The sequence below is a fragment of the Rattus norvegicus genome, chromosome 4 (assembly GCF_036323735.1).
Source record: "Rattus norvegicus strain BN/NHsdMcwi chromosome 4, GRCr8, whole genome shotgun sequence".
Classification (NCBI taxonomy): Eukaryota; Metazoa; Chordata; class Mammalia; order Rodentia; family Muridae; genus Rattus; species Rattus norvegicus.
The window spans coordinates 162,037,355-162,050,600 of record NC_086022.1 but is presented as its reverse complement, the minus strand read 5'-3'; positions in this window follow the sequence as shown (position 1 = coordinate 162,050,600).

Below are 13,246 nucleotides of genomic sequence, written 5' to 3'. Positions count from 1 at the left end.
TATTTGGGGTGCGTGTGTGTGTGTGTGTGTGTGTGTGTGTGTGTGTGTCCCAAAGAAGGTACTGGATTCACCGAGGGCCAGAACTACTATGAGGTGCCTGATGAGAGTGCTGGAATGGAACTCTGGTCCTCTGCACAAGGAGCAAACTCTCTTAAGCACTGAGGTATCTCTCCAGCCCCAGGACTGAGTTCATTGTGAGTGGAATGAACTCTTCACACATCAATTTATGTCTCTTTTATTCGAGGACACAGAGCTTACAAGTCCCCTGGAGATTTATGTGCCTGGGCTCTTCTCTTCCCACTCTTCACGTGCATAGCTATTCCTGCATGAGAGTGATCACAGGTGCTGGGCTCTGGGAAGAGGTAGACTTACCTCATTATTAACTTTTTGACCTTGGGCTTACCACGCTCTAAGCTTTCATTTGCTTGCTGTGATTGTGTGATGATGTGTGAATGCATGGCCAGGGTGAGGGGAGATAATCAGTGAGAGACTAGAGATTACTATCCCATTAGTACGGAATTCATCTTCAGGTATGATTTTTAAACTCTGCATTTTCACAGAAAAGCAACGTGGTTTGACAACATGCAAACAGAGCAGGGAGCATCAATGTCTGAGCTGGGTAGGGAGGGGCTTAGAGGCAAAAAAAGAAAGGTAAGGTAGAAGGGCTTGGGAAGACAGTACTCATTTGCTTGTTCATTCTAAATAACCTTCCTTTTGAGTCTATTGTATACACAGTTATGAGCTTGCTAGGGAGATAGGGCATGCAGCAGTCTTCTGAGAAAAGCTTATCTAAGGACAAGCCCTGGTGTACCCAGGAGGAGATCAATAAGGGTACCTTCTGCTGCACACCCGCCCTAGCAGGCTGCCTCGGCACTGGCCTGTTTTTTTGCTGTTGAAGTTACTCAAGCGATTACTTCGGACATCAATTCTGTGTCTAAAGCTATGGCAGGCATTCCTTCCTGGAGTCTAACTAAAACATCTGTGTTGCAAAGTAGTCTTCCATCACTCCTTATCTGTGATTTTCATGTTTTCCATAACTCGCACTCAACGACGGTATAGAAAATGTTAAGATGAAATATTTGGAAATGGATAAAATATCTCACAGATAATTCATGAATTTTAAAGTGTCAACATTCCTGAGGTGGCCTAGGAAACTTTACAATGCCCTGTTCTGCCTTGCCTGGGATGTGTGAGTGAATCCCCATCATATATGCTACCTAGTAGCTGTCCTGATTATAAGACTGACTTACAGTATCACAGCATTTTTCTTTAAGCAATTTTTTTCTTTATGTGTGTGTGTGTGCATGCATGTGTATGCCTGTATGTGCATGTGTAAGCGTGTGTGTGTGTGTGTGTGTGTGTGTGTGTGTGTGCATGTGTATGTGTCTCTGTATAGGTATGGGTATGTGTGCGGGTGCATGTATGTGCCCATGCACACGTGTGTAAGTCTGAACTGGTTTGAAATGTACTGTGTAGTTGAGGAAGGCCTTGACCTCTCATCCTCCCATCTTTATCTTCCAATGCTGGGATAGTAGGTGGGTGCTACCACACTGTTCAAAGGACTTTTATATTACAATAACAGTGACCTCAAAGTGCAACCAAAGAGAATCTCTAAACGGCTTCCAGGAAAAGGTAGAAGGCTCCAGATGTGCCGTGAGGAAGAGGGAAATGACCACAGGTAAAGCGGACAGTAAGAATGAGACTCTTATCTATGAAACCGAAAAGAAGGAAAGAGAAGTTTGAAGTGGAAATTTCTGGTTTCTTTGGAGACTCCGTTGTGTGATGTTTTTTTCTGGAAGCTTTCTTATGAGAGGATGTTTTGGCTGAAGTAGACACATGAGAGGACGTTTCTCTGAGAACAGACATGTGGTGTTTTTCTGGAAGCTGCCTGGAGAAATGGGTATGTGATGTTTTGCTAGAGCGGACGCCTGAGAGAACACATGACGTTTGGAAAGGGTATAAGTATAACCCAACAGACAGTGGGCAACACTGTGTGGTATTGGTTCCCCTTGCCACTCTTTGCTGGTTATTGTTTGTCGTGACTTGTAGAGAGAAATGCACCAAAGACCTTCTGGTGTCATTTTGGCAGCTTCTTGCTGCTTCTGCAGACGTGGGCCAGCTGAGAGAGCCCCCTGGTTTCTTCTGGCTCGAACTACCTTTGCTGGTTTATGTATGTTGTTTGCAAGTGGATCTAGCTGATTCGTGTGAACTGAACTGCTGGTATCCTGACACCACAGACTGGAATTGCCCCAAAGAACCATTTCTAAACAGGTCCTCATCCTCTTTGCCCTATTAACCTTTCCTTTCTGTTACCTGTGCTGGGTGGAAGGCTAGAAGGGAGGTTAAAGCATTTAGGTGCACTTATTAAAGTAGATTTTGAAAAATATAACCGTACAAAAGTTGATGGTAATTTTTCTGTTGTCTCTCAAATGACAAGCAACTGTCACAGTATGGAGTATGTGCAGCAGAGGAGGGAAAGACGTCAAACTTGTGACCTGCAGACATGAGTAAGAAACATTTTCCAGCTGATGGTGGTCAGGTTGCCTTTGGTCCTTTTCCGGAACCCACCAAGGGCACTCGCGTACTCTGAGGAGGAATGGAAGACCATGTTAATGGTAACTTCTCTGGTATTCTTGAATGTGGTCACCCCAGTCATCATTTTCTCTGTAATCACCTACTGTGAAGGACCCCAGGCCTTAGCACAACGGATGGCATGTTAGAAGGCATGGCAGCACCATTCTGACCTGAGAGTCCAGCACACAGACCCCCAGAATGTGCCAGGATGAGGTCAACAACCTGACCCATCACAGCCCAGGTTTCTGGGAAAGTCCTAAATGTATCAGCCTTGCCTTGGCTTCTGCAGGTCTGTCCATTGCTAACTGTTCTTGCTAATTGAAGTGTGCCCATCAGAACATGGGGTTTGAGCATAAAAAGCCAAGAATGGTAAGCCAAGAACACAATTTGGGCAAGTTTCCTGGTAGTCCACTTATAAAAATCATTTTTAAATTTTAAGTTTTTTTTTCCAGCCTCGGCTCCCGGAGTGACGGCTTTGAGACTAATTAGTTATTATGAAATGCCTAGGACAGAAACTTTGGCTTATTTTCTGACTAGCTACCACTGGTTAGTTACCTTTTCTTCAGTCCCCGCCTGTTCTTTTTTCCTCATCTCAGTGTCTCTCCAAGTTCCTCTGTTGGTTTACCTCTGTCTCTTTGGTCATCTCCTGACTCGTCTCTCCTCTTGCCTTGTCCCCCATCACTCTTTTCTTTTATCTTTTACTATTTCCCAGAATCATCTCTCTTCCTGCCAATGCCCCACCTCCTATTTCCTGCCTCAGCTCATTGGTCATCAGCTTTTTTATTGACAAGTGGCACTTATAAGAGATTCTCTCTACACCCACTGGCTGGTAAATAAATGCTTCCCATTATCTTTAAGAGTTCACGTGTTCCTTCGGAAATCAATGTGGCAGTTTCTCAGAAAGTTGAGAATAGTTCTACCTCAAGACCCTGCTATCCCACTCCTGGGCGAATACCCAAAAGATGCCCCACCATACCACAAGAACACTTGCTCAACTTTGTTCATAATGGCTTCATTCATAGTAGCCAGAAACTGGAAACAGCCTAGATGTCTCTCAACTGAAGAATAGACAAAGAAAGTGTGGTACATTTACACAACAGAATACTACTCAGCTATTAGAAACAAAGACATCATGAAATTTGCAGACAAATGGATAGAACTAGGAAATATTATCCTGAGTGAGGTAACCCAGCCCCAGACAGACATGCCTGGCATGCACTCACTTATAAGCAGATGAAGTACTTTAGCCATAAAGTACAGGATACTCATGCTACAAATCACAGACCCAAAGAAGCTAAGTAATAGGGAGGGCTCAAGGAAAGATGCTTGGATCTCACTCTGAAGGGGACATAAAGCAGACATTGGAGGTGGATGGATTGAGGTAACAGGATGAGAGGGGTGGTGGGGAAGGGAACATGAATGAAGATCGGCCGTGTAGAGAGAGCTGGGGTGTGAGAGAGGGCTTGAGGAGGGCAGAGAGAGAGAGGGAGAGAGGGAGAGAGGGAGAGAGGGAGAGAGGGAGAGAGGGAGAGAGAGAGAGAGAGAGAGAGAGAGAGAGAGAGAGAGAGAGAGCAGGAATCAGTGGTGTAGAGGGGTCATCTTTGGGACTAGCTGGAAACCTGGGGTGGGGAACCTGGGAGCCTATGGGAATGACCCTAGGGAGGTATGGAGACTGAAGAGGCCACTTCATGTAACCAGGAGGGGCTTCCAATGGAGAGAAGAGGACAGTAATCCACCCATAAGACCTTCAACCTAAAATTTGTCCTGCCAACAAGATGTGCAGGGATAGAGATGGAGCAGAGATTGAGAGAATGGTCAAGCCATGACTGGTCCAATTGAGACCTACCCCAAGGAGGGAGCCCAACCCCTGATACTATTAAAGATATTGTGCTATGCTTGTAGACAGAGCCTAGCATAACTATCCTCTGAGAGCTTTCATCCAGAAGCTGGTGGATACAGAGACACACAGTCAAACATTAGGCAGAGTCAGGGAGACTTGTGGAATAGTGGGGGGAAGGACTAAGGGAGCCATAGGGGTCAAAGACAGCATGGAAGACCTCCAGAGTCAACAAACCTGGGCCCATGGGGGCTCTCAGAGACTAAGCCACAAGTTATGCTTCTTGTTTTCTATATTTGATGTACTCTGACATCCTGGGGACCTTGCTGGCCACAGAGACTGCCCTTCCAAAAGGGAAGGCTTCTCTGACCTCTCATCCATGCACACGCTGAGCAATGCCAAAGCCCCATCTCAGTCACCCCCTTTAGCTGCCATATAGTTAGACAGCACTAACTATCCAAAATCCCCTGTCCAAAATCACCATAGGACCAGATACTGAACACCAGAAGCCATTTTCCTACCCCAGAGTGTGAATGAAATTCAAACTACCCAATCCCATACTTGCTCTAAGTCCTTAGCCTGTCCCTCTCACTTGTACCATCCCTTCTTTCCCCAGAAAAACTGCAATAAAGGCCACAAATTCACATGCATGGCATCCTCTTCTCTTGGCTTGTGCTGATATTTAAAACGTCTTTCAATGGCCTGGCCTCTCTGAACCTGATACCTCAACACGCTAATAAAAATCAGACCATGAGTTCTATGCTCTGCAGTGTGTGGCTATAGCAAAATGCCCAAGACTGAGTGATTTTTAAGTCTCTGTTTTTCACAGTTCCAAAGGCAAGACATTAGCAAACTCTGATGAAGGTCTTTCTTGCTGTGTCCTCCCTCACATAAAGGAAAGCAGGAGGAGTGAACCCAATCTGAAAAGCCCTCTTATAATGACACAGGGCTTTAACCCAGTGACCCGAATCTCTCCCTTTAGGTACCACCTCCCATCAGTGTTGTAGATTAAGCTTTTGACCCACGGACTTTAGAGGAAACAATCAAACTATAGAATTGAGCAAAAATCTCGAAGTGATTTAGAATCCGTTAAGTAATTTGAATACAATATCTTGGGTGGTCGTCTTTTTAATCTATATAATATGTTGTTGGACAAGAATACCAGTTGCTAGGGTAGTAATTTCAAGGCAAGAAATGCTGTGCTGTCAGACATGGTGGCACATGCTTTTAATCTCAGGAAACAGAACCAGGAGGATTTTTGAGTTCAAGGCCAGTCTGGTATACATAGTAAGTTCCAGGACAACAGGGCTACAAAGAGAAACTCAAAAGAAAACGAAAAGAGATGCTATGCTTTTAAAATATTTACCATTGAGCATCCTTGGACTCTAAGTGCTGCCCTCCTGGAAGCCTTCAGGCAGTATTAAGGTCACTGGCTTAGCCGTTGCTTGACTGATGCTGTGCAGACATGTGGACACCTTCTGTCTTCGAGAACTCCGTGAAAATAAATGACATTTTGAGGACAAAGAATGTCTACGTGGCATGTAAGCGGATCATTCTTTCCCTGTCATCAACACAGAAGGTGTCTGCAGATGCTATGCATCTCCGTTTGTCAGAAGGGCCCCTCCTCCTCTTTCTCCAGTCTTTCCTATTTTTCACATTGTGCTGTTGGAGCCTAATTCCCATCTGAGGCTCTCTCCAGGCACTTAGCTTGTAAGAGGAAAAAGCTTCACTCTAATCCACTTGTCTTCTCTAGCAGCAGAGTTCAAGAGTGTCTTGTTTGTACCACACCTCTCTCCAGAGACCAGACACTAGACCCCTCACAGAAAGTAAGTCCCGCTTTGTAGATGGGGAGACAGTAGCCTAGGTTACAGGTCTTGGTTGAAATCATACAATGGAGCACAGGGAATTCAGACTTTGAACTGCTGGGCAAATGATCAGAATCAGGGCAAAAACGTTCTTTATGGCCTGAATATTAGTGCTGTCCTCAATTTTTTTATGTTGAAAACCTACTTCCCCATGAGGTTGGGAGGTCATGAGGTCATGAAGCGTATTCATGAAATGACATCAGTGTCCTTATAGGAGACAGAGGTTGGTTTGTTCTTTGTAGCAGGCATGGAGAATCTGGGTGCAGACCCTCACCAGACACTCGGCCTTACACAACCATTCCCCAGCCTCCAGCACAAGTCTAGCAAACGGTGAAGAGACAGATGGATCTTTTTGGTTGGGGGGTGAAACCCCATGCTTCTGCACATGCTCAATGGAGGACCACTGACTTTGAAGCCCCTAATGTGATCCCTAGAGAGGCTTCCAGCCTGGGTGTCTTTCCGAGGAATACACTGTAATAGAGTCGAATAATCACTCAATAACACTTTCAGGTAGTTCTGGGTTACTCTGACCTTGAATGCAGGGCATTCCCACTGCCTATTTGCCCAATGGTACAACCACCTTTATGTCCTATTTGGTGTACCAATTTCCGGATGACACAGAGGCATGAACGATGGCGATGGTAGAGCAGTAGAATTAAGGGGAAGAAGTAGTTCTTCAGGATGGAATCATGAGTTAATCCAAATCAGATAAAATTTAATAGGAACACTCTGTCCCTTCTCTTGTGGAAGGAATTTGGACCTTCGGTTACATGTAGTCTGAGCTCCTCATTTTCCCTAACATTATACCACAAGCATACTGCTACGAAATCAAATATTCCTCAGGAAGATGGTTTTCACAATGCACCCGAGACTGCATCGTATATGGATTATAAGATATTTAACATCTCCCTTTCTGGAGGCTGGTTTATCTGCAGACTTACCCATGTGCTGTGGTACGATCTTTTGTGTAGATGAAAACAAATTTGAGGCAACGTAAAAGCCTTTGTTTAGGCTTAAAAATGCAAGGCTAGGAGCTAGAGAGATGGTTCAGCAGTTAAGAGCACTGGCTGTTCTTCCAGGGGTCCTGAGTTTGGTTCCCAGTACATTTGTAAGGTGGATCACAACTGCCTGTGACTCCTGCTCCAACATATTTGCTACCTCTCCCAAGCTTCCACAGGCATGCACAAACACACACACACACACACACATTCACACACACTCACACACACACATTCACACACACACATTCACACACACTCACACAACACACTCACACACACACACTCACACACACACACTCACACACACACATACTCACATACACACACAGAGACACAGGCACACACACACGGACAGGCAGACACACACACACAAACACACACTCACACACACAAACACACACTCACTCACACAAACACACACTCACACAAACACACACACTCACACACACAGACAGAAACACACAGGCATACACACACACAGGCACACACACTCACACACAGACACACACACAGACACAAACACACACAGGCATACACACACACACAGAGGCACAGGTACACACACAGGTACACACACAGAGGCACACACACACAGAGAGGGGGCACACACACAAACACACAGGCGCACACACACAGAGGGGCACACACACAAACACACAGGCACACACACATACACACACATACACACACAAATAAAATTTTAATTAAAAATGCAATGGTATAATTACATATTGTATGTTTGTGGGTTTTCTTTTTAATTTTTGAAGAAAAGAAATCTGGGATTTTGTTGTTACTGTTTTCACATGCAAGAGTGCCCAGCAGGGAAGTCGGTATTGTACTCAGCTGTTAATCTTCCCACACTGATCCTCGCCATGTCAGATCTGTAGCACCATGACCATGTCTGCATTGGCGCCACTTTCCATAGGACATATGGGTAGATCTTAGGAGAGCTTCAAAAACAAAAAGCATGGTATTCATCAGATGATGGATGGCTAGAAAATGTGGGATTTCACCCCGAAGAAGAGATTTAAACCTGAGGTCATGAGATTTTAGGTTCTAAGCACAAGAAGGATTTCTGGGGGACAGGAAGCTGTGAGGGATGGCTGATAGGTGAGTAATAAAGATGGGCCCTGGTCCCATCCTTGAAAGGTTTATGAGGCAGATCGCAGAGGATGTGACCTACAGCAGTTAGGAAACCCCACAGCTAGCTATGGTCCAATGGGCTTCAATAGACAATCTGCTTCTGGCTGTGAATCGTGAGGCTCGCAGGGCTGGAGTGCCCACCAACTGCTCCCACCCCCTCTGCATGCTCTTGGAAACTGCTGTTCTCCACCTGGTCCTTGGTCTTTCACCACTCCCCTCCTCTGTTTCCCTCTCTTCCTCCCTCCCCTATCCCCCATCAGTGTTAACACACACACCCTTTCAATTTTACCTACTCTAAGTTTTCACCATATATCCTGAAGGTTGAACACACCCTCCCCCTTTTTCTTTGTAGCTTCTTTTGTTCCTCTAGAGAGTTACATTTCTACATCCGTGTCATATATACATGAGATTAAATATCTATGAAACACTGAGAAACCAGAAATGAGAGAAAATACACAGTATTGAACCTTTCTGACTTTTCTGTTGTGTTCAGTTAAGGTTGAGGTGGGGGAGTCTTCTAAAAATGCAATACATCAAACTCATAGCTGTCTTTCTGTTCTTTCGGTTAGGTTGAATGTGTCAGAAAACCAAACCAGCCAGCTTGGGCCAGGGAGTCTCAGTATAACTCTGAGACTGTCCTAGAAACATGTAGCCCAGGTTAGCCTTGAACTCATAGACCTCCTGCCTCACCTCTAGAGAGCTGGGATTGCAGGCCTACAGAATATCCTAGAAAGAATAATGTATTGACTCATAATAACCAGACCACAACACAGTTGACGCAGCTTCAGCATACCTAGAACCAGTGAGGAGCAGGTCACGGTGGATGCCTTCCTCCTCCCAGGAGAGCTCTGTTGCGGAGGCCAGCCCTTTGCACATGACCTTTTAATAATGACTGTCCTTGTCTCAGCCTCCCTCGCCTATTTTCGCAGAGACGATGAGGGTGTGATGCTCACCTCCTAGGCGCCTAATACAGTACCCCATGGCAACTTCTTTTCCCACAGGAAACAGTGTCAATGACAACTTCCACTGTGTTGACCACACATTTGGGGACACTGTTTCAAAATCCAAATACCTCCGTGGTTGTTTTCTGCCTGTGGTCACCTAAGCTTCTAGAGAGATGGCTCAGCTATTAAAGGCTAGAGACCACATGGACACAGTGGGAGCAAGCATAAGTGTATCCCCCACCCCATCATCATCCTCAGGTTAGAATGGAGTAGACTTCTCCAACTCATGAGGCAAGAGAGAGAACCAGTGCTCTCCCAGACCATCCAGGGGCCTACGCTGTAAGCCCACCCCATCAACCATCGCTGAGCCCTTCACGTTTGTGTATTTTGTATGCTAAAGTTGTGACTGTTCTGCACTTTTTCTGCCCAAGTCTGGCCCTGAACCAGAAGGTCGATCAGCGATAGCCTCTTCGCAGGGTTCATATCTCATTCCCACCATGGATCACCAAAGGAGTCAAGAGGGAAGAAGCTATGTGTAGATCTGAAAGGGACCATGAAGCCTGCATCTCATCATGGATGTGGAACCAGGGCTCAGGCAAGGGCGTGAGTTGGCAGCTCGGTAGAAGAGGTAGTGTTCGATTCCAACTTGAGCAAAGTATTTGTAAAGCCAACGATGTAAATGCTGACGTTTGAGGCATTGGAGAGTTGCCACAGAGACACGGCTCAAGAGGATTTTCCAGAACAATGACATCAGGGCACTGAACTGGACAGTACGAGCATCTAGAAGCTGTGAAAAGGGTGGTTCTTGTGTGCCCACATCCATATTGTCTTCAGGAACAGATGGGTGGGAGATCTGGTACCACGTTTCTCCAGACCATCTGGGCCTTTAACCATGACTACTGAGGCCCTGCTCTTGGACTAACCCAGCTAAGTACTGAGCAGCTAGCAAATATCAGACCCCATGCCAAGGGGTTCACACCCCCCCACACTCTCAGGATCTCCCTCAGCAACACTAAAGGATGAGGGACAGTAGTTCTGAGAATCAGGTCAACTTCTGTGTAGCTGGTAAGTCATAAATTAGAGTCTCTAAGTAGGGTGAACATATGCCAGTGGCTGACTAGGGTACCTGGAATTTCTAACACAAAATTGTTAGGAAGTGCAGCCGCCATGGCTACAGAGCAACAAAGATGCCACACTCGTAAGATTGCAGCAAGAGAATGAAGATACAGGAAGGGAAGGGGAGGGACTAAGCCTGGCTCTGACATTGATACACCAGACAGTTCTTCACTGTCCCTTCACTGTGACAAATAACCTGACCTTGCCTCCATTTTGTAGGAACAATATACACACTACTGCTTTAAACGCTTTAGCTTGCCCATGTGCAACAGCTCAGGCCTCAAGAGAAGCTGTATGGGGTGGGTAGGCTGACACATCACAGGCTCCAGTTTTAAGGTAAAGAGTAGGGGAAGTCCCACCTGAGTGCCCGGGTGCTCTAAGTGCCTAGGTGCTGAGTGCCAGGTGCTGAGTGCCCAGGTGCTCTGAGTGCCCGGGTGCTCTGAGTGCCCAGGTGCTGAGTGCCCGGGTGCTCTGAGTGCCCAGGTGCTGAGTGCCCAGGTGCTCTGAGCTGCTGAGTGGAAAACTGAGACGTGGTTATCTTATTTGCATTAGGAGGATGGTAAAGCCTGCAGGCTCTTGAAGTGAGGGGCCATATGTGCCAACCAGGGCAGCAGGACAAGCAGTGCTGGGAAGAAGATTAAAAGATTAAGGATGAGGGGAGGGAGTAAGGTTTCTTGGAGGGCAGGGGATTCACAGAAACAACCAATGTTCATCAGCTCAGAAAGTGCCAGAATTATTTTTCTGGATTGAGCCACATGTCGCCTGAGGAAAACACACAAGTGAACTGTTATTTAGTATGTGAGGTGGTTAAAGGAAACTCACCAGATTGACAACTACGAGGCTGGGCTATTATTAGGGTGGGGCTCACTTTCCCCAGTAATTGCTATAAATGGACAAAATACACAACTCGACCGAAACAAACAAGGCTCCGCAGCCTGATGGCAGGAAATGGACTACACGGTTTCTGGAGAGTCCGTTCACCTTCCCCTAAAATTTAAATATTAATCTTTGCTGACCCAGTTCTCAAGTTAGATGCTGCCACCTAGTGGTTGCAGCTGTCATTCCACAGCTCTGTGAAGACCTGGTCCTCAACCTTCAGAATACTGCAACCCTTTAATACAGTTCCTTGTGTTATATTGACCCACAGTTATACGATTATTTCATTGCTACTTCACAACTGTTATTTTGCTACTGTTATGAATCATAATGTAAATATCTTGTATACAGGATAATTGATATGTGACCCCTAAGGGTAGATAATTGATCTGTTGACCTACAGGTAGAGAACTGTTGGTGTAGACACTGACCTGTAATAAAACCTCCCAGGACACCTTTTTTAATGTTTCACCTGGATAAAACAAACCCAAACAGTAAAGCCAGTCAGAAAATGTAATCGGTGTCAAGTCGTGTGCCTAATTAAGATATCCTTTTCGGGTTGGAGAGATGGCTCAGTGGTTGAGTCCTTCTACTCTATAGGGAGACCTATCAAATAGGGTAGTTCACAATCACCTGTAATCCAGGTGGTCACGTGGGCTCTTCTGGCCTTGTAGGCACCTGGATACGAATGGCTTACACAACCCCCATGCCACAGACACACAAGTGCATGTGTACACACATGTATACGCACAGAATTTTTGAAAAATTAATTGAAAAGAAGTTTCTTTCATGCAAAATAAAGGGTTCTTTTGAGAAGAGAGTAGTAAGAGTAGGCAAGACATCACAGTTGGCCTCCATCACCCGTGCTGGTTAGGGGTGTTCGTTTTCCTTTTATCAACTTAACACAAACTGGAGTCACCTGGGAAGGGAGATCCCAATTGGAGACTTGCTCCCATTACTTTGGCCTGTAGGCAAGTCAGTGGGACATCTTCTTGCCCACTGGTGATTAGCAGCCAGTCCATTAGGGGTGTTGCCACCTGTGGGCAGGTGGTCTAACCTTAGAACAAGCAGCACTCCTCCAAGGTCTCAGCTGCAATTCCTGCCTCCAGGTTCCTACCTGCCTGCCTGGAGTTCCTGGCCTGGATTCTCTCAGTGATAGAGTCATAAGACTAAATAAACCCTTTCCTTCCTAACTGTCTTTTGAGCAGTGTATTATCATATAAGGGGGGGGGGACTGGGAAATCACTCACAGACTAACCATGGAGAGGCTGGGAACCATAGCGGAGGCTAGGAACCATAGCAGAGGTTAGGAACCATAGCAGAGGTTAGGAACCATGGCAGAGGCTAGGAACCATAGCAGAGGTTAGGAACCAAGGCAGAGGCTAGGAACCATAACAGAGGCTAGGAACCATAGCAGAGGCTGGGAACCATAGCAGAGGCTAGGAACCATAACAGAGGCTAGGAACCATAGCAGAGGCTAGGAACCATAACAGAGGCTAGGAACCATAACAGAGGCTAGGAACCATAACAGAGGCTAGGAACCATAGCAGAGGCTGGGAACTTTGAGGGTAGACTTGAGTCTGAGCATTGGAATACACAAGGAAAGAGACCACAGATCCAGGAAGGAATTCACTTTAACCATGTGGTCCTTAGGAACTACCTACCTAGGAACTTCTGTCCTGAGGAAAATCCAGACACAAGATTCTCTGTGGAAAGCCCAGCAAGGCCTAGGAACGATCAAAATGACTAGGTGACTACATATCCTCTGATTCTTGCCTACTCTACTGGAGTTCCTTCCAGGTAGGCCTCCTATTGAAGTGTCCTGTATTTTGTACTGTATTAGTATGTGGAAAAGAGAGTGGTTTGTGGAATGAATGAACATACTCACGT